The sequence below is a fragment of the Myotis myotis genome, unplaced genomic scaffold (assembly GCF_014108235.1).
Source record: "Myotis myotis isolate mMyoMyo1 unplaced genomic scaffold, mMyoMyo1.p scaffold_m19_p_12, whole genome shotgun sequence".
NCBI lineage: Eukaryota > Metazoa > Chordata > Mammalia > Chiroptera > Vespertilionidae > Myotis > Myotis myotis.
Window position 1 is genome coordinate 55202315 of NW_023416316.1, and position 25993 is coordinate 55228307.

General features: G+C 41.6%; 1 protein-coding gene and 1 long non-coding RNA gene across 16 annotated transcripts in view; one reads left to right on the forward strand and one right to left on the reverse strand.

Annotated features, from left to right (window-relative positions):
• The window catches only part of NFIB (nuclear factor I B), a 226534-nt gene that overhangs the window by 170973 nt on the left and 29568 nt on the right, over window positions 1-25993 (reverse strand). The gene's annotated exons all lie outside the window — the stretch shown is intronic.
• Window positions 13881-25109, forward strand: LOC118667551. Its single transcript, XR_004971317.1, has 3 exons — window positions 13881-14036; window positions 16409-16563; window positions 25001-25109. It is a non-coding gene; the product is annotated as an uncharacterized LOC118667551 (long non-coding RNA).

Sequence of the window (25993 nt, forward strand, 5' to 3'; positions counted from 1 at the left end):
TTTTGTTAAAATAATGCAATTTACTAAAGTGAACAGTGTGGGCCTTTTTTTTTTCTTTCCCTCCATTTATGTCTTTAGTGGCAGTGGCTGCTGTCAAGCATCTCGAGTGTTCCTTTATGGACATAGTAAGCTGTAAACGAACCTCTTTGATGACTCATTTTAGGATGTAAATTCAAGGGAAGCAAAGGTACTGCTTACCATTACGGAGCCCCTTCATTCAGATCTACTACGTTTATCACTGCTCTAACAGGGCAATGGACTCCAACCTGCCATTTAACGAACAGTAAACATGGATGCGTATTAGTAAGGCCACAGTGCTTTCAGGGTGACGCTGAATAATTCAGCTCTCCCAGTCAAAGGGCTAGGGGGGTGGGTGAGAACAGGTTGTGTAAGTGTCTGAGAACATTCCACACGTGTGGGGTACGTGGCCCTGAGCTGCCTCTGCAGAACGGCTCTCCTAGCCAGGGCCCTCTTCTGCCACGGGGCAACGAGGTGGCACAAAACTAGGCCATGTTTCTTGGATAAAGGCAGATGAGGTGTCGCTCCTATCTCCCCTGTGATTTCTCTTTCTGTTGCTACTAGCAGCGGTACATTCTTGAGTTTGCCCTGGATGGAGAAACCATGTCAAATGAGATTGTGCCGAACAATCAACATGAACTAGGAAACTACTTTGAGAAAACACTCCCATTATTTCAGCTGTTTTCTTTTCTATCACATTTTCCTAAACGTTTTTTTTAAAACAAGTTTTACACGATGGCCCTGGCTGATGTTGCTCAGTGGTTAGAGTGTCAGCTGCACACTGAAGGACCTCAGGTTCGATTCCCCGTCAAGGGCACCTACCTCGGCTGTGGGTTTGCTCCCCGCCTCCTGTAGGGCATGTGCAGAGGCAACCAGTCCATGTGTCTCTCTTACATCGATGTTTCTCTCCCTCTCTCTCTCTCTCTCTCTCTCTCTCTCTCTCTCTCTCTCTCTCTCTCCTCCCTCTCTCCCTTCCACTCTCTCTGAAAAGCAATGGAAAAAATATCCTCATGTGAGGATTAACCAAAAAGAAAAGCTTTACACCATGGCTTCATAAATCAGGGTAGTAAGGATGTCATTCCATTTTAAAGCATATCTCACGGGAACATTATAAAGATTACAGACACAAACACATGAACACACTCACATTCACACAAACACACACACGTGCTCAACCTGACGAGGAGCCGCAGGATTTACAAACACGGTTTACATGCCCCTTTTCACAACTTCTTTCTGGGATCTCTCTGCCTTCATTCGGGGACTCATACAGAACACCAGTGTTTCCCCAAACCTCGTTCTATGGTCCATGAAATATTCATAAAAGTCCTATAAGGAGGGAGGAAGAGTTCTCTAATGAAATGTGCAGTTCTGCCGAGGACAGATTTGAATCGCAGGCATGCAAGGCTGCAGGGAATCACAGGTATTGTGTGAACCCCGCCAACTATTCAACAGCCGCATCTCAGAGTGACTCTGCTGTTCTCTTTCTGTTCATTGTTACCTATAAAGCTCGTGAAGTGATAACACTGTTTCTTTGTTTAAAAAATAAAAAGCCACTGAAAGAAAAGCCAATTACTTGGGATGGTGATGGAAGTGAAAAGAAAGTGAAGAGGCCTACGGAAGTGGTGGTTCTTGGCCAAATACAGATGCCTAGGGAGGAAATTACATTTCAAAGGGTGACCTGTAGGTTTAAAATCTCAAGAGCGTCCTCAGGCAAATGTACTATATAGCCAAATGGTCTAAGTTCCTCAGCATCGTGAAAAGAAACTGGACGTGATTGTGGATGGCACCTGAGCAAGATACTACACATCATGGAGAAATGTCTCCCACCAATGCAGACCCACTGGCTTAGAAAGAGGACCCCAGGGGCACTGTGATATATTAAGGTTGGAAGGGTGTTCCGTCTGAATGGTATTGATGGAAACTAGCTATTGTGGTCAACGGAGGTTGAATTTGAGAGCTAGGCATCCAATATAGCCTCCAGATCCAGAGAGAGTCACAGTCCTTCGAGGTTAGCTCTCCTAGAACAGCCTCCGATGGTAGTTTAAAGCAGGAGGCTCTGGAAGGAGGTCTTTACTAGCAGGTGCAGGATAGAACTGCTGGATCCTGGAGAACCTACAAGACCCTGGGGAAGAGAAAAGACAGAGAGGAGCCAAAGTGCATTGAGACAAGTGAGGCCCCATGGACTTCAGAGATATGGATCCAGTTACTTTCCAGACAGAGAAAATTAAAGGCCATGGGGCCTCCAGAGAGCCACCCCTCAGCCTCCTCATGCACGGACCCTCTCCCGCACGCACCCCCTGGGTGACTCAGCATCTGTGGGGGTGCACCAAGGGCCCATTTGAGTGCTGACGACAACCACCCCGGACATTAAGAAATGTGTCCACAGTCCTCCAAACAAAACTGCTTCCTTTTAAAATTGTGTAAATGTCCCTTTATTGCATGTTCTTACTCAGTGTACGTAGTTTTTGTAATACCCCTTTGTCACTCTCTAAAGACTTTTATTGGGCTGCTGTATCATCTAACTTTTCCCCCAAATCTCCCTCAATCTCACGGTGCTTGAAATACTAGGAACCCTCCCCTCCTCTCTAGAGTTTTGATTTTCCATGGAAGACAGCCATTTAGAAAAGTCACTAGCATGCAGATACATGCTTCAAACCTCCCTGGCTGCACAACGAAGGCAACACGTAGGTGTGTTCGCCGAGCAAATCGAACACTGAGACTATAACTGATTTCTGCCTGGAATGACCAGCGAAATGCAGAATTGTGCAGGTCAGTTAGCTCAGCTCTTGCCATCTGGAAGATCGATCACAGATCTGTCTTCTATATCAGAGTCAGGCAGAGGCAACAGGCTTATTTGTGGGTACCCAGCACGGCCCCTGTGGACCTGCTCTTTCTGCACTTGTGGGCAATCCATTCAGAGAGCTACACAGATGGTGACAAAGGGTAGCCTGCATCATTGAATCCTGCCTTTCCATCATCATGCAGCTTGGCCTTTTAAAAGAATACTTAGGTACACTAGATTGATGGTATCACAGAAAGAAAAGAAAGAAGGGGTTTGGGGGAGACAAGACAGAAGATTTTAAGACTGAAAAGAAAAACTTGACGAAGGGGAAGAAAGAAGGAACTCAAAAGCAGCTACGTCTCTAATTTCTGTTGTAACTAGAGAACATTCATATCACATGTCAGCCCTTAGCGAGGCAGTTCAGTTGACTCTATCGTGTTTGTCATTTTTCACGTTATCTACACAGTTCACCGAGATGAACTGCGCCTGCCTTCTCGGGGATCCTCCCTCTTGCCTCCCTCTCCACCCCGACCTCTTAAGCACAGGCCACCGATGTGATGGGATGACATCTCAATCCTGATTTTGATGAGGAGGGTCAGTTTGGCACAGAGGTGATTTCCTCGTAGATGAAGAACATTTACTTCTTCCTGCAGGATCCCTCCCAGAGATACCATCAAACCTCTACCTACGCAATTAGTTTTCACAGGTGGCTGTTTTGCCTCCAGTAAAACTACTTTCTTTCTCCTTCTGCAAGTCAAAGCAGAGCGAACGCACATGAAAACATTTCAGATATGAAATAAACACTTTCATACAGGCAGCTATGATGCAAGGCATCGTGTCTGACTGACCCCCACTGTGGAATGAACTCCGCACACCAGGATCACACTTGGGCGGCACCATTTCTGGGAGAAGGAGCAGAATACAATTTGGAGGGGAAGGAGGGGATGAAGAGGAGGGGAAAGAGGGTTAGAGGAAGAAAGGAAGAGGAGCCACAATTTATGCGGGTTCATAGTCTATCAGGGTCTCCTGCTCTCTTCTCTCTTTTACTAAACTCTGTCTTTTAATTATTTTTTTAATCCTTCCCCCAGGATATGTTTTATTGATTTGAGATAGAGAAAGAGAGAAACACCGATGTGATAGAGAAACCTTGATGTGAGAAACATCGATTGGCTGCCTTCTGCCTGCTCCCTGCCAGGGCTGTAATGGCAACCTTTTGGCGTATGAAATGACTCCCAACCAATGGAACCACCCGGCCAGGGCTCCTGTAGTAAACTCTTAACTGAGGAAAGCCCACACTCCCCATGCAGTGATTGGGGAGGGGGGTGCACAAGATATTCATACACATGAACAGAAATGGTGAATGAGGCAGTTGTTTACTTGTTCGTTTGGTTCCTACTTCGCCAGAACAGTTTCAACATGAAACCAGAAAGTTGTTAAGTTGTTTCCTGGTACTTTTTCCAGTAAAAAGCTCCAATTTTAGAGGCAGCCATTTCCAAAGGGGGAAAAAAAATTCAATGTCGACATAAATCCCTTGAACTAAACATCTGTTTAAAGAGTTTCCAGGTCAGGGGTCTGAAACTGTGAAACACTAGGGGTGCAGACACGACTTCTTTCCCAAGGTCTCCGAGTGCTGCAGATGCACGGAGCCCACAGTATTGTTTCAACATCTGGTCCGTTTCCCCCCCAAAAAAGTGCTGATAGGGCGTGTTGCTGTGGCTTTTTGCTTTAGCCTATAACATGGTTTTGTTATTTGTACAGCCTCTAAAATAAACTACTGTGAAACAAGGTGTTTTTCTCTTTAATGTATTATTTCAAGGTGGATGTTGTAACGTTATTTTTAATGGCATGAGGGGGTTTGTTTCACTAAAGCTGCAAACTCAGGGACGTTCATGAAGGAATGACTGCCATCAGTTCTTATCCACCATGTTTTCCACGGGGAAGGAAACAAAGACCTCTTCCAGACTTCCCCTTTCAGCATTCTCTGTTGCTCTAACATTAAGAACGGGCCTAAACGGGAAGACTCTTTCTCTAGTTGTATTTGTCTGGAAAAAAAGACCGCATTTAAAATATAAAAACAAGCTCATTTCCAAAAGGTGGGGGGAAGGGAGGAATTGGGGTGCAGCTTTTCCAATGGCCTGGGTCAAAGCCCTTTCCCACGTGGAATTCTTCACTGGTGCCCTGGGCAGGGCCTGCATGACCATTCCCAGGTTAGCCACCCAGACTCCCCCATCTACAGCTCAAATCACCCAAAGAATTTGTGTTATGTCTTTATTTTAAAGAACAATTACGGGCCTACACTATCAAGTTCAGGACTAAAGAGCTTAGGGACAGCAAGAGGGAAATTGAGCCCCAGGCACATGGACCAGCCTGTTCTGTAACAGGGAAAGCAAATGGTAAAATCTATGAACCCAAAATAGTCTGCGCTCAGGGTTTAGCAGTTATTCATTCTTCCCTAGGACTGCCCCTGTGTCATATCTATATGCCCCCGCCCCCCAAAAAAAAGAAAAAAAACAACCCTAAAAAAACTCCCAGTTCAAGTGAGAAAGAGTGGTTTTGCTGGCATAGGGTGGTGCAATACTCCACGGCTGTCAAATATAATAAAGGATTACAGTTTTGTTTTGATTTATTTTAATGTACAAAGGAAGAAAGGAGACAAACTTCAAAGGTTCTGCCTCTGGCCCAGACTTCCGGCCTTAGGGAGACAAATTTCCCAATGAACATTATAGAAATATAGAAGTGCTCGCTTAAAACTGACCAAAAAAAGAGAAGCAAATAAATATTCCTACTATGGCTAGATACATATTATATTTTTTTATATCAAATTCTTTTTTTCCTCCCTCTCTGCTACTAGGAGAAGTAGTTCATTCCACATCCTGCCTTTTCCATCAGCCCAGGCACCCACCATTCTTAAAACTTAGCAGGTTATTTTTATACTTAGGTCATTTTTTTTTTAATTCAAATGTATATGCCCAATAAATAATGTTCTAAGAATAAAGAAGATGATTAAAAGAGGTTAAATAATATCATCAAAATAGAGAGACCAGAGGACTCCCTATGGTCTCTGTTAAGAGAAAAAGACCTATCACTGAGGTTTCTTCAGGAAAGTAAAAATAATTAATAATGAGTTTTCATGTTTAAGGATTATTCATTATATAATGACAAATATTTTCATTAATTATCTAAAGTCTCTGCTCTGCTACGTCTTCTCCTGCAACATTATACAGATACTCTTTCCCGAATCTATCTTATTTTCAACAAACTATTTCTAGGAGATAGAGAAGAAAGAATTTCAAACAGTCCTGAAAATGTGAATTTTAAAATTCTAAGCAGAGAATGTTAGGGCCAATTAGAAACTTGAAAGGAAATCTGGCCTATCCCCCACCTAAGGCAAAGCCACACCTACAGCAACCTAAGCAGATAACCATCTAATCTAATTTAAAGATAAATCAGTCTCCATAATTCCCTCCCTAATGCATTCCTGTGCCTGACAACCTTCTACTCAAGAAAATGAAATTCCCTTTCAAGCTTCAGCCTAAGCACATTCAATCACTATCGATAGTGTTAAGTGAATAAAAATAAATAAATAGATAAAAAATAAAAAAACATTTAGTGAACAACAGGAGACGTTCAGTTGTGAGAATTACTGGATCAAAAATTAATTGATTCCAGCCAGGGAGATCTGGATCTCAGCAACATTCTACAGATTAGGATTCAGAGAAAAGGTAGATGTTTTCCACTGTGGATTGGACATTACTAGTATATCATATCTGCAACTAAAATTATCTGTCTATCTACATGCAAACCATAGTGTCCAGCTATAAAGAGGTGTTTCAGACTTAATGTTTGTGTCCCACCCTGACCTCCAAAAATTCATATGTTGAAGGCCCAACTCCTGAAGTGATATTTGGAGATAGAGCCTCTATGGAGGTTATTAAAATTAAAATTAAATTAGGAAATAAAGGTGGGGCCCTAATCCAATAGGATTAGTGTTCTTTTCAGAGGATACAATCAAAATCTTACTTGTTCTCTCTCTGCCATGTGAAGATGCAGTGAGAAGGCAGCCCTCTGAAAGTCAAAAGAAGATGCTTCACAATGAAACCTACCTTGCTGACACCTTGATCTTGGACCTCCCAGTTCCCAGACTGTGAGAAATAAATTCCTGTTGTTTAAGCCACCAGTCTCTGGTATTGTGTTATGGTAGCTCACGCAGACTAACACAGGGGGGTATACTATGAACACCACTGTGTTGACTATGTGTCCCTCTCTTTAGATACTCCTCCATTCTTCCCCTGACATCTTTGGGATGGCATTTCTCTCGCTTTTAGGATGATTCCTTCTAGTTCACACCAAGTTCTCTTTTCTCAGTGTCTCCAGAATCTGTCCATTCCTATCCCCAGCAATGGAGCAGGCACTGAGCTAGATGCCACAGATACATTTGTTATTGAGTGGTTTACAGAGCAGTGGGGGGAAGAATTAAATGAGCAATTCCAACACTACATGGTAAATCCTACAACAGGAAAGAGCCCACACGAGAAGCAACCACCTCAGATAAGGGGGTGCGAGGGAGTCAAGTTGCTGCAATACATGTCTCAGATGGGCCCAGAAGGAAGGAGCAAAACCAGTCGGCAGGAGGATGGAAGATGTGTGATGACAGTGTACAGAGGTCCGAGGGCTGGAAGATGTGAGCTCCTCTCCGCTACCCACTCATTGTAGACCTCCCTCCGGGATCCATCTGAAGCTCTCAGATCCTCTCTAAAAACAATCCCTCCCTGGACAGCGCCATATTCTTCCAAACCTTCCATTACACCCAAATCTGTATTTCCCATCATAACCTTGCTCTTGAGCTCTAAGCATCCTTTTTTAATTGACTGTCAGTCATTTCCGCAGCATGGAACCACTAGTTGTTGAAAATCCAAGTCTATTCTCTCCTCAGACATGCTCTTCTACTTGTATTGCCCGTATTGGTGAGCAGCCTCAACGCTCACTCAGTGGTGAAGTCACCCTCCCTTCCCCCTCCTTACCCTGCCTGTCCATCCATCACCAAGTTCTCTTTTCTCAGTGTCTCCAGAATCTGTCCAATCCTATCATCCCTCTTCTCAGTCAAATCTTAAGCATCAAACTTGAAGACTGATTTTTTATTGATTTATTATTACAAATAAATGACTCGACACTTTGCCTAATAGAAAGCTGCAATAATTCACTAATGGAAACACAAAATCCAGACAGGGCATACTTAAGATGCTATCATAGAATCCAAACAGAGAAAAACAGACCAATGAACACAAATTTCAATCTCTGAGCTTCCTAGCTTACAGAGGAAAGAAGAAAACTAGATTCATTAAAAATTTTCATCGTAGGATGAAAAGAAGCATGCCAAGAAATCTGTGGCCTGGAGAACTGAATGAGGGACACTAAATAACAATGGAGAAAAGTAGTTTTTGCGAACTAAGAAAAGATCTTCTGCATATGGATCTTTTATATATAAAATATTTCTTAAGTATTTCATTTACAGTGAAGCCCTCCTGAAGTTGAATCACTAATCTTTTGTTTTGTTTTTCAACTACAGTTTATATTCAATCCAATTTTGTATGTTTCAGGTGGACAACAATAATATTTGACATGAAAATTTGAAAGCCGAGCTTAAAATGCCCTCCTTCCCTGACTCCGTTTTCTCCCTTCTCCAATCCTTCCTCCATTTTGCTGTCAGAGTTGTCAATGCTCAAACATTTGATGAGTTACCCACTGGAAATTCTCTATCTTGGCAGCTGAAGCCCCGAGCAGCCCTAATCTTCAGCCTAATCTCTTACAAACCTCCTCACTCCCTCCACACCAGCTAAGACACACCTCCCAACCCCCAATCGCTTCCAACTCCCCACCCACCAATATGCCCTACCCACTCCCAAGGACTTACCTTTTCATGTGCTATTCCCAGCCGCCAGGACCCCCACTCCTCACATTCTTGTTGAGGAAACTGGCTTCATCTTTCAGACTCATTTCTTGAGTCACATGTGCCTTGTTTGGATTTTCGTGAATGACTGCATCCCCTCCACACTCCAACAGCACTTTTTATCTATCTTTTTGGCATCTTCTACCATCCGTTTTATATGATGTAGGTGGCAGCTCTAAGTTTGTTTCCATTACTAGATTAGATGACAAACTCCTTGAGAGCAAGGACCAGTACTTCATTGGCCTTTGTAGTTCCCTAGCCTTGAGGACATTGCTAGTCACAGAGTAGGCACTAAATCAGTGGTGGCGAACCTTTTGAGCTCTGTGCGTCCGCATTTTGAAAAACCCTAACTTAACTCTGGTGCCGTGTCACATATAGAAATTTTTTGATATTTGCAACCATAGTAACACAAAGACTTATATTTTTGATATTTATTTTATATATTTAAATGCCATTTAACAAAGAAAAATCAACCAAAAAAGAGTTTGCGTGTCACCTCTGACACGCGTGTCATAGGTTCGCCATCACTGCACTAAATAAATGTTCATTGAATTGCACATCTGCATGATTAGAAGCACTAAAGAGACACTGATGGTGGTTGCCCTGAATTTCAGTTTTATACGTTGAAGGCGTAGGTACAGCACAACTGTGCACTAGACGAGAGCTAGTGTTAGGTCCTCTTTGGGAGCGTACAATGTTATATTACTAATCGTTGCAGTTAGCTCTTCTGTTGCAGGAACATTATTTAAGTTCCAACATACAAATGCACGTTTTTGCCTGACAACAACTCATGTTATGAAGTGCCCTACTATATTTAAAACATTCTTTGAGACTCTGTCCATAGAGTGACCTTTTACTTTTTAACCTGACTTCACAGAGAACGCCATATCATTCTGTGCAGACTGAAAATGATTCAGAGACTTTTCATCAGCACTTGCTGATTTAAAAAAAGATGAACTTTTTTCAAATTCTACATCAAGTAGGAAACTAATTTTTCTCTTTCCTAACTTTAAAGAACACTGAAACCTCAGTTTGAAGGAAGTCATAACTCTGAGTACAAGGTTCAGAACTATAATTGCACCATTTCTTCATTACTTGCAGTACTGTTCCCCCACCAAGATTCAGTTTGCTAAATTACAACAGCGTTTCCCAAAATACTACCGGTCAACAGAGAGGGCAATGAAGGAGTCCGTGCATATGCATCTGTCAGGCTATTGAGCGACAAAGCATACAGGCTAAGAGAATGGTATTGAGACGTACGTATGTGTTCTTACCATCTGCACACATTGCAGCAACACATGTCACACATGTGATATGTCTGAAGCCTAATTTTACACACGAAGGAGAAAGGCATTCATGCCAACCCTCAGCACAATTCCCGTCACACAGGTTTTGCAATCGGTGCTGCATATTACATATGCCTATCTGTCTGCATTTTTTTTTTTTCTGGTGAAAATAATTAAGACACAGAATCAGATCTCCCCTTTAATCTGAGGCTATTGGCTTTCATCCTATGCTAACAAAATCTCCGTCGCACTAAAACAGACTATTGGAGAACAAATTTGTTTGCCTTCGGAGAACTCGTCATTTTTACTTGAATCACACCTCCGAAAACTAAAGAAAGGAGAGGAAGTTGGACCGAATATAAACACAAAGTGGCAAGCTGTGTATATTCATTTTACATTACATATTTTGGAAGGGCAGGTTCACTATTTATACAGGTGCTACCTGACCTCTGTTCAGCAAGATATTCGTCTTAACCTATTAATAAGCATGCTATAAACAACAATTAAAGTTACGTGACCTTACACAGCTGCCTCAAGCCACTGTACTTCCATCGTTAAGGAAACTGTTAAATGACCCTGTTGTTGGAACACACTAAATCTGTCTGCATAAGCAAAAACAAGACTTTTTCTCCCAAGGATAAAACAAAACTCCTGCACTGCACAGTTCCCATTGCTATTTATCATGGATTCGTTACCTATGTGTTTCGTATAAGCATTACAGGAGGCTTTTACGCTGCTTGCGACACATAATCATTTGCTTATTGCCCAGGGAAAGACTTTTTTCCCCAGAAAGACAATCTGTGCTCACACTAATTTGAAAGACAGGATAGGAGTTGCAAGTGTTTTAATAGCCCATTATCAAAAATTATCCCTTGGCTATAAAATCCCCAGACCATTGGCTTGAGATCAGCTCAAAGAAAAATGAGATTACAGAATTTAATCTACTGAAGGGGAGTGAGAGATGAGCTTTAAAAAGCCTTAGATCACACACACACACACACACACACACACACACACACACAAAGGCAGAGGACAGAAAGGAGATCAGCTGAGATGAAACCTTCCACGTTTACCTTATTCAAAGATGACCTGTTCCAGGATGGATTTTCATTTTTAAAAGTATGCTGTTCCTTTGCAACATTTTAATAAAGAGTGGGGCATGCTCGGGGAAAAAAATTATATAGTGAGGTGACAGGAAACAAAACAGCATTTTGTCTTAAATTTGCACAACCTAATTTATAGCAATAAAGCAGAACCTCTGAGTTCTGGTAAATGTCAGGGCCGTCATGTCCATTACATATGTGAGTAGGTATGAAGCAGAGTCTCCGTAGGCCCTTCAAAAATTGCACACAGCCGCCCTAATGCAAACCAGAAGTCTCAGACTGCGGGATGAACACTCAGATTCGTTCCCATGTGGATATGGAGCGAGGGTCCCCTCCACCCCCTCCCCATCCTCATTTATGTATACATTTCAAGGGACCAACCAGAGGCCATAACCATGGAGATGGCTTACGAGAAGGCAACTCCCACCCCAACAAAATCTGGCCCAACCCCTGCAAAGCAAGCAGCAGAGAGTCCTGGAGGACCTCCCTCTCTCCCCCCAACCTCTGCTCTCTTCCATCTCCTCCCCCTTCTCCTCCCCTCTCCCCTCCCTGCGAGCATCTGCCTTGCCCAATCTCGCCTGGGCCAGCTCCAATAACAACATCTGCTTGGCAGCTTTTCAAGCCCACGGATAGTTATCTAACTGAGGCTTTTGTGCTATACTGTTTATTCTATGTGAAGAAATGCCTCCTTAGTTGAAAGAGTACTTTAGAAAAACTGTGCAGCTATTAGCAAGTGAAGCACAAGGCTAATAACCCCACCTGCTCATCAAATTAATTATGACATCTGAGTCATTATAACTCAGAAAGAAAACACGACTGCAGATTTGTCACATGTAGGAATAAACATGTATTAGGACCAGAAAAAAAAAAATCAGAGCAAGAGACTCAGCTGGACGAAACACATGCTCCCACCTTTCAGAGTCAGAAAATAGGGATCCGATCTTTCCCAGCAAACGGACAAGAATGGGGAGTGACCGGACGGCCGCGCTGTTGTTAAACGAAGCAAAATGAGATAGAGTGAGGGGATCCGGAACCTCAAGGAAAACACTTCAAGAGTCAGTAATTACTTCTTTAAACAAACTAAAAAGCCACACAAAGCCACCCTGCAGAGGAAACTGTGCTGCCCATAGTGAACGTAACCCATGTCATGGGGCCCATCCTACGTGTACTCACAAAGACCCAGGACAGAGGACCCTTCCCCCGACGCACAAAGGAATACCTGCGCGATAATAATAACTCCAGTAAGAAAACACACTCATGGCAACAAAAACTTGTCATGAAGTTAAGTAGCATTTCCTAGCTTTATGAGTGCAGCAGGCTAGTTTGTTAAGAGGCAAATTTCATTAGCTAGCCATAAAATAATTACATTTAAAAGTCAGACGTTCAACATTATATTACACAGTCATTGCTGTCTTGCTAGTATTTCATTGTATTGGAAGTAGCAAGTTTTCATTACATGTTTCCAATAAACTTGCAATAGCTAATAATCTCTTATTCTTTCCACATATTTATGGCATTTGCAACGATAACATCTATTTTAAAGCATCTTTTTCTAAAACTTTAGATTTTTTTTGAAAGTGAGATAGAAATAGACACATGTAAATGTTAATAAAAGTAAAATGATTTTAAATAGATCATAAATTAATCGATGGTGAACCATCCAAAATATCGCCATGACATTTTTCATTGCCACTATATGAAAAGAAATAAATTGTAAAGATATTTGCATGAATCACAATGAATCACTATTATTTTTTAAATCTCTTAAATATTGACAACTATAAATGTAAAGCCCCCTCACCTTTCTGCAATATCTTTATTATTGAAGGAACTTTTTTATTATTTTTGGAACCCTTCTGCTCCCAATCAGAAAACACAACTCTTTCTTTAAAAGCATATGAAATGTTTTGTTAAATGCCATCAGCCAGCTACATTTTGCATTCTCCCTCCAGGAAGGTCATCCCTTTGCAGCAACAGCTATAACCAGTTCTTGCAAATAAAATTATGGTGTGGGTTTGTTTTTTCTGTTTTACAGAAGCACAACCCACAGAAGAGTTCATTGTAACACAGAACCTGTTAAATTTATAATTCCTTTGAGGTTTAACATAAAATGAAAGCAAATCTCAGGAAGCAATGCAATTAGGTGTGGGTTTTTTTTCTCTCTCTCTCTCTCCCTGTTAAACAATTTTGTATCAGAGTCTAGTGCTGAGTTGATTTATGTAAATGTGTGACTTAACCTCAACTGAAGATATAAATCCAGAGCAAACAGAACAATGGCAATCCTGACACTCCGCTTTGCCAACCCAGAAGATTTAGTCAGCCTGGACTAGACATGAATTAAGATTATACTGAGAGCGTCAGGCCCAAGTCAAGGAAACAGGCCCAGCCAGCGCAGGCCGGGGAGATCACTCATTAACTAGCCAACAATGCTGCAGAGCCTACACTAGTCTGGGAAAACATGCTCCCAGTTACCAGCTCCGCCGCAAGCCAAGGCACTCTTTTTCAAATGGGTGACTTTTCTGGTTTCCCCACGTCATCAATCCTGCAAAGGAACTCGGCTTCTCTGTGTATGATCTGCACAGCCCTCCACAGGTCGAACTGGACAGGCCTTGCGTCTTTGAAGGCCGTGCGGGCCAGGGCCTGGGCTGACCGGCTCAGGGCTGGGAGGAGTTAATGCCTCCTTCCTGGAAACAACCTTCAAGTTGCTTTTTAACAACAGGTTCCCACAATGATTAAATTCCCTCACCGTGCTCGGGAACAGTCATGTCTCCCTGAAGAAGTACGACTGTGGATGACTCTGCAGCAGACCCGCGTGTCTCCTGGGACCCGTGCGTACACAAGACAGAGCCATGCTGGTCTGGCACGCTGTACCGAAGTCCACCTGCCCAAACTGAGACGTCAGTACATTATTTTGTGTGTGTGTGTGGGGGGGGGGGGGGGGAATATATCCTTAGCAAGGATCCGTGTTGCTGGCAGCCTGAGTTTGAAAATTCTAAAGGCAGGCCAGAAAGAGGGCTCCGTACAGTTCAGGGGTTCCCAGAACGTGCACAGTACAGAGATTCTCAGACCCACTTAATCTCAGCACGCATCTCCACCCCTGCTTCCTTCCCAGTGGTATGTGGTCTTGAAAACACAAACGTTCACGTTTCCTGAGCTGAGCTGCAAAGGAAAAGTCCCCTCCCAAGAGGCAGAGCTGCCTGCTTTTGGTGCCCCTGAAACTGGTCACTATATTCCAACATAATATGGCGCTCACCACAATGAGCCGCAGGGAAACGCATAGTCTTTTTTCACCTCTGATGTCATATAACAGATAAGACCATGATTTGAGATCATCAGAGTGAGCCTTGACATCGGCCAATAAAGTCTCCTAGGAGGAGCTTGCTTGTTCAGAGGACCACGATATCGCAAGGCTAACTGAAAGGGTCTGCATGGCATGCATTCCTCAAAATTTCATCTTGACAAATACTCTATTAGTTGAGGGTTCAAAAACGACAGATGCAAATTATTTTTCAGAAAATTGACATTGTCCCTGGTAGTTCTTCATCTTGGCCAATCCTTTCTTCTTCTTCTTCTCTCATTCTCTCCCCCTTCTCTCTCTGGCATTCTTCTTACACACACACACACACACACACACACACACACACACACACACACGGAAGACATCCATTAATATTAAGAACAGTTTTCTGTAATGTTTTTCAGGATTTCTCAGGGGCTTAGGAGGGCTGCAGCCATGCCAAAATTACAAGCTTTCCTCTAGTCAGAAGGGATGTCTTTTCAAAGCCCAGCCCTCATTTTTCAGTCTGATGTAAGTAAATTTACCTCTGTGTGCTGAGCGGAGCAGCTTTTCTTTGTCGTGTTTTGTTTTCCTAATAGCTGCTGCTCTGGCAAAGCTATTCATTTCAAAGGAAAGTTAGAAGCATTCTTCACTCTTCCCCTTTTAGATTATTTGCAGTTACTGACTCTCCTGAAATCTTAGATTTGAACAGAAACCTAAAGCATAGCACCATTTTAAAAGAGCAAATCGCCAGCATTCCTGGGATCACGTTTCTCCAGAGCGAGTCTTGAATATGAGGCACAAGAATTAAGTCTAAAGAGGCTAAAATTCACAAAATAAAGAGGGATCTTTTTGTTAAAAAATGGGGCCTACTCTATACTGATAGCACGCTGACGGAAAATAATCTTTTGGAAACACCATTTCAGCACCAGACAAGAGATGGTGAAGTTACCAGTTTGCTTTTTAGCTAAAGTAACTTATTTCTTGAGAAAGTCAAATCAACTGTTACCAAGGCAGTTCAACTCTTGGAAACACTGTTGGGCAACAAATAAGAGAGTGCAGCTCTGTTTGTGAGTTGATTTATTTCCCGAGAAAGTCCAATCCACTGTCCCAGACCATTAACCTGACAATATCTATGACAGAATCTGGGGGATGAACCATCACTAAAATGTATCTTTATTATCTTAATTTGTCCATGCTTCAATCTATCCATAGGCCTCAGTTCCCAATGGCGGGCCTTGCTGCTGATCCTTCTGACATGAGGGTTACACGCAGTGGACCTAGATCACCTCTCTGTGGGCACCGAACTCTGCGAATCCTCTGTTTGTGTCACCAGTTTAAATGAGTGATCCAGAGTTCATTGCCTTTCTGGTTACATCATGTTGACGTCTCTTTTTATCAACCAACATTTTACCTGAACACACCTGACTTTATAAGCGTTTGGGGGCTTTGGCAATTGTCAATCTCAAAGTTATAGTCATTGAAATAATCAAGGGATATCAGTGCAGCTGGAGTAAACAGCGAGAGAGAAAAAAGCACAGGGAGCCACAGTGAACAAACAGACAACAAAAACCCACAAAATCCCTGCCAGGCCAGGAAGACTATCATGATTATTACCTCCTGAGTCATCCATTCACCTTGAAGAATAAGGAATGTGCACAGAAGTGAAAGCCTTATTCACACGGGGGCTTAAGTCTTGAGCCTCTTAATTTCCTCATTGCGCATATTTACCTGAAGGGCCACGAGTGTCATGCCAACCTGCACTGCATGCTAAGGAAACGATGCAAAATTAAGCCTGCGGTAGGAGGGGAAAGACACTACATCACCGGGCCCTTCGCACATCACTCCCCACAGACGCCTTCTTCCCTTCCTTTCCCCATCCCTTTCCTTGTTTTTTACATTTTCATGAAATCGGTCCTCTTAATCTACCTCGTCCTATTATGCCTAATGAAACCAAAAGACTAAAAGTTGTTCATGGTCACATCCCACCAGCATACTGCAAACTTCCTTGAAACTTGGAAGAAGGAATACAAGAGCTTCTCACTCTCAGCCCAAAATGAAGAATCTCTCAAACGCAAACTACAGCTCAACCAAGGATCAATTCGCACCTGCCATGTGAGAAGTGAGAAGCGGAAGTACATGGTGAGGTACTGCAGATCCATTTTTAAATTAAGGCTAAAAGTTCTAGGTTTACCACATTCAATTCTGGAATATGAGGTAGAGAGCCAAGCATGGATTTTTTTGTGAATTTGAGGCATTTATAATGCAATGGGGGAAAAAAAAAAACAACGAAAAAAACACACATAAAAACAGCTGGGGGAGCCCTGGCTCTCAACTCCCTGTTGGGTGAATTACTTAATGGCTCTCAGCTGTAAAATGGGAACAATGATCTATCTCATCTAATTGAGATAAATATTAAATAAGATACTATGAACAAAAGACAAACGTGCTAAGTAATTTACAATTATAAAATATAATTTAAGCCCATTAATAAGAAAATGCATTAACATAATCAACATGCAATTACCTTTAAAGCAGTATGGCTTGCAATTAAAGGAATGGAGGGGAGATGACTGACTGAAAAGGGTGGATCTGTAATATTTTCCTTCCTCAGAGAGGGCTGGAAGGTACAGTGTCCACAGCATTATCCACAGCAGTGTCCACAGGTTTGGGATGGATCCTGCCTTTGCCACTTGCTATCTGTGTTACCTTGGGCAGCTGACTTAATCGCTGACTTCCTCATCTTCAAATTAGGAACAATAATAAATGCCTTGTCAAAGGAATATGGGATGTTTACACTGAATACTACATATACAAGCACCTGACTTTTAAAAATAATATTCATAAAGGGAAAGTGGACCACACCAAAGATCTCTTATAGCCTGTTTGTCTTCCACATTGTTGTTAATATAATTTCATAAATAAATTCAAGTACCCTAGATTGAATTCAGGTCACGTGTTTTTAAAAAGTGCAACTTTTCCATATCAGGTCGAAAACTCACCAGTGAAAAATACTGTTGTAAAAAGCTTAGGAAAGAATAATTTATCCACTTAGGAAATTTCTTTATGGTGCTATGAAGAATGTTTTCTTGTAATAAGTTACTATGTGTAATCCACTTGGGGGAAAAAAAATCTCAAAACACGTTTTTTCGAAAAAGCAAGTAGGATATTTTAACCTTCCTAAAGGATAAACTGCTTTATATGTTGTGTTTCGGGGAGGCTTTTTTGTTAAGTATCATGTTTGTACTTACCTTGAAAATAAAAGAGAAAGTAACTGCCCAATGAACAGTTTTATTTTTTTACTGAGAAATTAGAAGGAAAGTCCTCAAACCCCCAAAACAAATGTAATGCACATGGTCTGCTGGCAGAATTTACTTTAACCGTCTCCAGGCAATATAGATGGCTGCATGTGCGCACACATATGCATATGGGCGTGTGTGTGTGTGTGTGTGTGTGCGCGCACACACACACACACACACACACACACACACACGCTAAAATTTTTGAATCAATAAGTCATTTGGAAGAATCTCCAGAAGTGTGCCGAGGCATGTTTTTGGTGTTTTGCCAAATTATGTGCTTCTGTTTGTGGCTTTCAAATATGGATTAGACAGATGCACAAGCATGTACTGTTTGGCAAGTAGCAACAATGGTCTAGTCTGAATTTAGTAATTCAAGCTTTTCATTAGTCCTCGTAGGTGAAAGAAAGAATTAACAACAACTTGTTTGAGCGCTATCTTTATATTCCTTTGTCATCCATTCTTGTTCACTTGCCATAGACCAGAAGCCAAAGGAATTTCAGATGTCCTCTGCAGATAGAACTAACGCAAAGGCTTCAAACAAGGGGTTCAAATGTCAAGTACATTTACCCTGGAACCTGGACTTTTGTTCATTGTTATTCTAAGGCTACAACTCTGCTTTCCCAACTTCCTCGGTGCATTTGAACATCCAGTGTGCCCTCTTCTTTTCCGACAAAGAATCAAAGACAGAAATTATCTAAAGAGATAAAAGGTCACTTGAGATTTCTGTGTCTCCCATGTTTTGAAATTAGCATGCATAAACTTCTACATGACAAAGTGCACGCAAAGATGTGTCTGTCTCCTGTGGCTGTTTCTGGGAGAAGCTGTGGTCTTGCTCCCTTGCCTCATACCAGCATCACTCTTAACTTCAGAGGCCAGCTTCCTAAAACCATGAACCTTGTGCTAAATTCAGAAACAGTTCCAAAGCCAAGGTAATCCCAAATTCTGTCTCAACCATCCTGGAAACCAGCATGTCTTTCTAATCAGGATCAATAAAGTCATCATTATCATCGCCAGTCCTCCTCCACATCCTTTAGAGAACACCAAGGGAAGTGTAATTGACATGCAGTATTTGACACTTTCTTTGGTTGGTGGGTAAAAATAATCCCGATGCCCAATAGAAAATTGCACAGGAACCAAGAGGTAAAAGAGATTAAATGCTGACAGTGGTCCATTGTTAATGGAGTCTCCAGTGTGAAGCTACAGAAAGACTAGTTTATACAACTGCCGCTATTTGTCATAACACTGCTGACAAGATACATGTGTTCCATGGAAGCCTTATGTTGGACCTCCAGAACTGGACAGCCCAATGGTCTGAAACATCTATAGAATCAACCAACGAGAGGGAAGGAGGGCCAGAGAAGCCCCTCTAGTTGCAGAAAGGAAAGATGTGAGCTTCTGGACGCGCACAGCCCTAGACTGCTGAGGTTTGGGGAGTTAGCGAACAAAACGTGAAAAACAAAAGTGAGCGGGACCCTGGGGGGTGCTTGACTGAGGTGAAATGTTCGAACTGGTTAGTGGACAGTGCAGACCTTTCACTCCCGTATGATTTATAAATGGCGACTGGCTCTAAAGAAAGTGAAAAACTGGGACGGAGAGAAAAATATCACCAGTCAGGGCATGAAGCTAACCATGGATTGGTTCCTTGCATTTTCTGGCAGAAGTATGCAGAGAAAAATAAATATATACATCTATATACATTTACATACACGTGCACATCTATATGAATGTATGTACAGAGGGAGAGAAAGGTGGAGAGCAGAAGGAGAAGAAGAGGGAGAGAGAAGGAGAACTTACAGCCTACAAAGCCCTTTCACAAACATTATGGAAATTTATCCTCTGGAGTAACTGTCAATACTAATAGTATTTTATGAGTGGTGGAACTGAAGCTTAAATCTCAGTAACTGATAATAGAGCCAAGAATGGAGGCCAGGTCTTCCTATCACAGCCCCTACTTCGCCTAAGATAACAGCAGAATATGACGTCTACCGGTCACCATGACGAAAAAAGTATAGCGTGCCTGAAAACCGTGAATCCTATTTTCAATGTTAATGTTGTTCCCCCTTCTCATTATCTCTCACACAAACATGTTACTCACGACTCCAGTGCTAAGATTAAAACCCAAGTAAGGGGAGGCTGAGGCTGCCGGTGATCAGGCTGTCCCCTCTGAAAAGGCCGGTCCAAGGACACTTCAAGGAAAGAGTTTTGAGGCAGTGCGGATTGAAATAACTTACTTCAGCAAACAAAACATAAATTTAGTTTGATGTGAGTTGCTCATCTACAACTCAATGCACCTAAGAAATTTTCCGGGATGAATATTTATGGGCTACAACATGGACAGCTTCCAGCCTGCATCTGCTCCTTCCACACACTCCTTCCACACTCTTCCTCTCCAGTTTGCTATCCTATTAGGAGCTGGCTGAAGAGGCCATCTAGAACCGCAATGGAAAGTACAGTTACCAAAAGGTCCCAAGTGTAAACAACGTTGTTAAAAAAATAATGCGAATTCAAGAGGTAAGACGGTGTTTGGATTCCTTTTGCATATTCCTTATCTAAAACAATCCTCCTTCCCCCGCATTTTTCCTGCATTTGATTAAAGCGCCAAAATACACTTTCAACATAAGTAGCAGGATTGCTGCACTGGCAGCTGAAATGCCCATTCCAACCCTACTCACTTGATCCAAGATGGTACTTCAAGATCACACACTCTGGAAATGACAGGTAGAATCCAGCATTATGTTTCCCAGGAAGAGAAATTAATCTGGGTCCCTCGTACCTAGTATGGTACAAAGTCTGCTAGATGTTAGTCCTAGCCTGGATTAGCTCCGCTAAATCAGTTTAAGAGCTGACCTAAAATAATGCTTTTACATAATTGTTTATGTCCCAAACCAGATTCCACCACTTACTGGTTTTGTGATGCTGGACAGATTATTTAACCTTCCTGTTTCTCAATTTCCTCACATGTAAAAAGGAGATAATAAAAGAGCTTGCCTCATAGGCTTAATATAGGGAATAGCTGAATATGTGAATAGTTGAATAAGCCTGCCATACATATACTCACGCATTCAAGTGTTTAAAAGAGTTCCGATTCACTGGCCTCATTTACGTCTTTTATATATATATTTATTTATTTATATTTTTACTTTTTTTTTTCTTTGAGAGAGAGAGAAAAGAAAGGAGAGAGAGATAGAGAAGCATCAATGTGAGAGCAAAACATCGATTGGCTGACTCCTGCCGGTATCCAGCCCACAACCCAGGCATGTGCCCTAACTTGGAATTGAACCAGCAACCTTTCTGTGCACAGCACAACACCTAACCAAGTGAGCCACACCAGCTGGGGCCCTGCTTACTTGGATGTTGCCTCCTCAGTAAGACCTAGTCTAACCAATTCCAATACTTCAATCTTCCCTACCCTTGCACCCCCAACTGAATGTGAAATAGTCTTTCCCACAAGATCTATTCTCCTGTTTTCAATTTATAATCTGCCTTAAAGGAATGAGGCAAATCATTGGCTAGTCTCCTCCTGTAGCCAGTTCATAAAGAATCCCATTCCTGCACCAGTGTTGGGAAAGTTGAGACCAAGAAGTCAGTTTGGAGTGGGAACATAGGAGGTGTCTGTGGTTCCTTGGAGGATGTATCTCTTTTGTGAACAATGAAATGCTCTCCTCAATAAACAGCAAGAGAGAAAAAATACTTCCTGAGATATAGGAGAAGGCCTGAGAAGGGTTACAGACACAACGGATAGCAGTGGTTTCCTCCAAGGAGGAGCAGAAATAGACCAGGAGGAATTTTAGCTTTATTTATTTTAGCTTTTACACTGAGAAACTATTTAAGTGTCATTTGTGTAACCAAATAATATTTGAAAGCCCGAATCTCAAGGATATAGAGCTATCCCTCGTCCTACTGTGAAATGTCTGACACAGAAAGAGGACAGATATTTCTCAGTAAACATTCTAATAAAAGGCATGTGCAGCATATATTTAAAAAATAAAGATTAGTCAAATATAGACTCTAGTCCCTGTTAAGTCTTTGTGACATTCATGTAAACTTTTAAGATTTGTTTGCAAATATTCACCTTTCATTCTAACTTTTCCACTATGCACCTGACCTGTTTTCTCCATCCAATACCAAAATATAAGGACCAAAAAAAGTGTACATTGTTAGTCCAAAAAGCATAAACATCTACAGATTACTAAATGGAAAGAAAACATTATATAGTTGCACAAGCATACTTATATACAAGTAAAACAGACAAAAAATTATAAGGGTGCCCTGAAAGTTATGTATATTTCAACAGAATTCCTGCTATACTAATCCCCATGTTCATTTCATTTCACATAAGACCTATATGAAGTGAACACACACAGATGAAAGAGTTATTTTCTATATAATTCATCTCTAGTTCCATCATTCAATACAAAATATCTTTCAATTACCTCTTCCAAACTATGGGTTCAAATTGATACTATTTCAAAAGTAAAGATTCTCTTTTCTATTTTATATCATTAAGATTGTTAAAAATATAAGAAGGCTTTTTTATAATTTTTCTGGCAATTATTAAACTGTAATATTTCATATGCAAAACACCTATAGTGACCCATAGAGTGCATTATTTCTTTTTGCCACAAAATGTAAGGTGAGCCAAAATGGAAAATTACATATATTTTTCTATAAAAATCATTTTTTACTTTCAAATAATTGTAACAAAGCAATGAAAACAAAACAGCAATAACAAAAAAAAAAAAAATCTGTATTGTGGTTGCTGACTTGAACCATGCCAATGAACATTCAAAAGATTAATCAGTTCGGCCAGGTTGGCTCAGTGGTTGAGCACAGACCTATGAACCAGGAGGTCATGGCTGATTCCCAGTCAGGGCACATGCCCAGGTGGCAGGCTGGATCCCCAGTGGGGGGCGTACAGGAGGCAGCCAATCAATGATTCTCTCTCATCATTGATGTTTATATCTCCTTCTCCCTCTCCCTTCCTCTCTGAAACCAATACAAATATTTTTTTTTTAAAAGATTAATCACAGGCGTGACAGTTGTTAACAGTTCAACATGGTTCCCATAATTATCCAATTAAATATATAATGCAAATAGTAGAAATCTTCTGGGTTCCATAGAGCATGAATATCAGGCTGCTTCAGAAAACTATTAACTGTAATGTACTGTCTGCTGAGTCCAAAGAAAGTGAAAGGAGAACGAATACATTTATAGAGGAAGGCAAGCAGAAGAAAAATAGAGTGGGAGACACGTAACTCAACCACTCTTTATGTGGTCATATAAACACAACAGACAGTGGTAAAATCCAGAAAACAAAATTTAAGTAACAATTATTGTAAAACCAAAAGAATGCAAAGCAATGACTTTACCCTATAATTCCTACTGGCTGCACTCTACCCACAGCATACTTCAACCACACTTTTCCAGCTCACTGCTAAGTTAGAAACATGGATGTAATTATAGTTGTTGGCTTTTGACTCTGTCTATAAACCATGCAGAGATAAACTGCTATTAGTGAACATACCAACTCCATATAATTGTGTTTTGACATTATAGGTAAAAACAGTGAGAAGGAAAACTAACCACAGCAATTATAAACAGCATGCTCAAGGGCACGTCAGGTCACTTATGACCTTGACTAAACTGTTGTAATCCCTAAGCTGCATTTTCACACGTTCAGATGCACACACACGCATGCACACAAACTCCCCACACCTGTCTTTTTTAGGAAAATGAATTAAGTGAACATAAAAGCTGCTAAAGTATATATTCATAAATACCCCAAGGTATAGACTGCATGGTCAAATATCTGTACTTTTAAAAAAATCTTATCTTTAAAAAGCCAAATGTAGATTTTAGAAAAAACATTTTGTGCTAAGTGTTCATTCTAAAAATATTCTATTTTACATCTGTATATCTACTCAGGGGAAAAGCAGAACTCAGGAAATCTGATTCAATATCAAAACTTCTGCTACTGTACAAGTTCGGTTTAAGTTGCATTGTTTGGAGACTAATTTTATTTCTTTATCTTATTTTTTTTTTATCCTCACCTGAGGATATTTTTCCATTATTTTTTAGAGACAGTAGAAAGGATGGGGAAAGATAGAGAGAAAGAAACATCACTGTGAGAGAGACATATACATTGGTTGCCTCCCCAACCAGGACCAGGGATCAAGCCTCCAACTAAGGTATGTGCCCTCAGCCAGAATTGAACCTGGGACCCTTCAGTCCAAGGGCTGATGCTCTATCCACTGAGCCAAACTGGCTAGGGCAGGAGAGTAATTTTTAAATGTTTAAACCAGGGGTCCTCAAACTTTTTAAACAGGGGGCCAGTTCACTGTCCCTCAGACTGTTGGAGGGCCGGACTATAGTTTTTAAAAAAACTATGAACAAATTCCTCTGCACACTGCACATATCTTATTTTGAAGTAAAAAAACAAAACGGGAACAAATACAATATTTGTATTTGCATGTGGCTCGCGGCCGTAGTTTGAGGACCCCTGGCTTAAACCATCTTACCCTGATGACATATTTCAATAATTATTCAACTACTTACCTCATTTTACTGGCTATAGACTGAACTATTACTTCCATTTTTTCTTTTGATAAATACTAGTCTTCCCCTCCCCACCAAACTGGTACCAAAGAGCATCAAGAGGGCAATAAATATTTAACAAATTACTTAAGCATGATACTCTGGAATAAAATGCAGTATTGTTTCAATGACTTTTCCTCTAAATACAGATGATTTGTACAATCAGCAACAATATAAATGTGAAAATTGCAATGATGTTATATGTGGTGGTCCACTTTAAAGGATCCAACTTATATATGACTAGAGGCCCGGTGCACAAAATTCATGGACGGATGGTGTCCCTAGGCCTGGCTGGCGATTAGGGCCTATCAGAACCGTCTCACCCAGCCCCGATTGGGGCTGGGCCAGTCAGGGCCTGGGGGCTGCCGGCCGGGACCTGCGGGCCTGCTGGCTGCCAGATGGGGCCTGCTGGCTGCTAGACAGGGCCAGAGGGACGGGGGGGGGGGGGGGGGGGGGAGGAGGGGGGGTGGAGGACCGCGGGAGGTTTGCCGGCCAGGGGGGAGGGACTGAGGGAGGTTGGCTGGCCTTGGGAGGTTAGCTGTGGGAGTGCACTGACCACCAGGGGGCAGCTCCTGTGTTGAGCATCTGCCCCTGGTGGTCAGTGTGTGCCATAGCGACTAGTCGACCAGTCATTCTGGTTGTTCCGGTTGTTCGGTCATAATGGTCACTTAGGCTTTTATATTTACAGACTAGAGGCCCGATGCACAAAATTCGTGCAAGCAGCTCGGACCTCACAGCCCTGGATGCCTCAGCCAGCCCTCACAGCCCCTCACAGCCTCAGCTGGCCCTCGCAGCCCCTCGCAGCACCGACTTCGTCCAGAAGGTAGTCTGGAAGGACGTCCAGAAGGTCGTTCAGCTGTTTGGTCTAATTAGCATATTAGATCTTTATTATATAGGATGTGATTTATTTTATGAGATTATTCATTAAAAATTGCAATATATAAATATGATCTTTAGAATGAGTTAATGCCATTAAAATAATCTCATATATTTGCATATTTCTTAAAAGTGTGGCTAGCTTTTCTTATTTGATGTTAATAATAAGCTGACACCAGGAATGCAAAAGCGTTTGCTTTCTTTTCTTTTACATATCAGTAAACAGGTTCCTGAAAGTGGGGGTGAGTTGCCCCAGGCAGTCAGGTGAATACATGGGTTCAAATCCCTGCTACTCCTCTTATCCCCTGCTGTATAAACCTGGAAACTACTGTAATGGCTCCCATATCAGGTAGTTGTGAGGATTAAATGACATACGCTATGTGAAGCACTTAACAGCACAGTACCTGGCATACAATAAGTGCTTAACAAATATCAGCTGTTGTGACTTGTTATTGTTACTGCTATCATAGAGCTGGCTCAAACAATTCTGACATGGTTAAAAGATTAAATAACTGACCACATAAATATCAAGGGAAAGATCTCAAGATAGCAATACCCAGAGTTTAAAGTTCGGCACATACTCTAGAAGAAAACTAACTGACATAACTATCACTGTGATTCTTGACTAGGAGAATGAGCTGCATTGGCTGTTAAAGGATGTGGGTTTTTTTTAACCAAATACTCATTGATTTATGTCTTCTCACCATTCACTAGACATAAGTTTAAGGAATTTAGATTAAATGGAGAAAAATCACCTACAAATAAAAACTGGTAGAATGGCAACAGTGCACTTTATCTTGGGGAT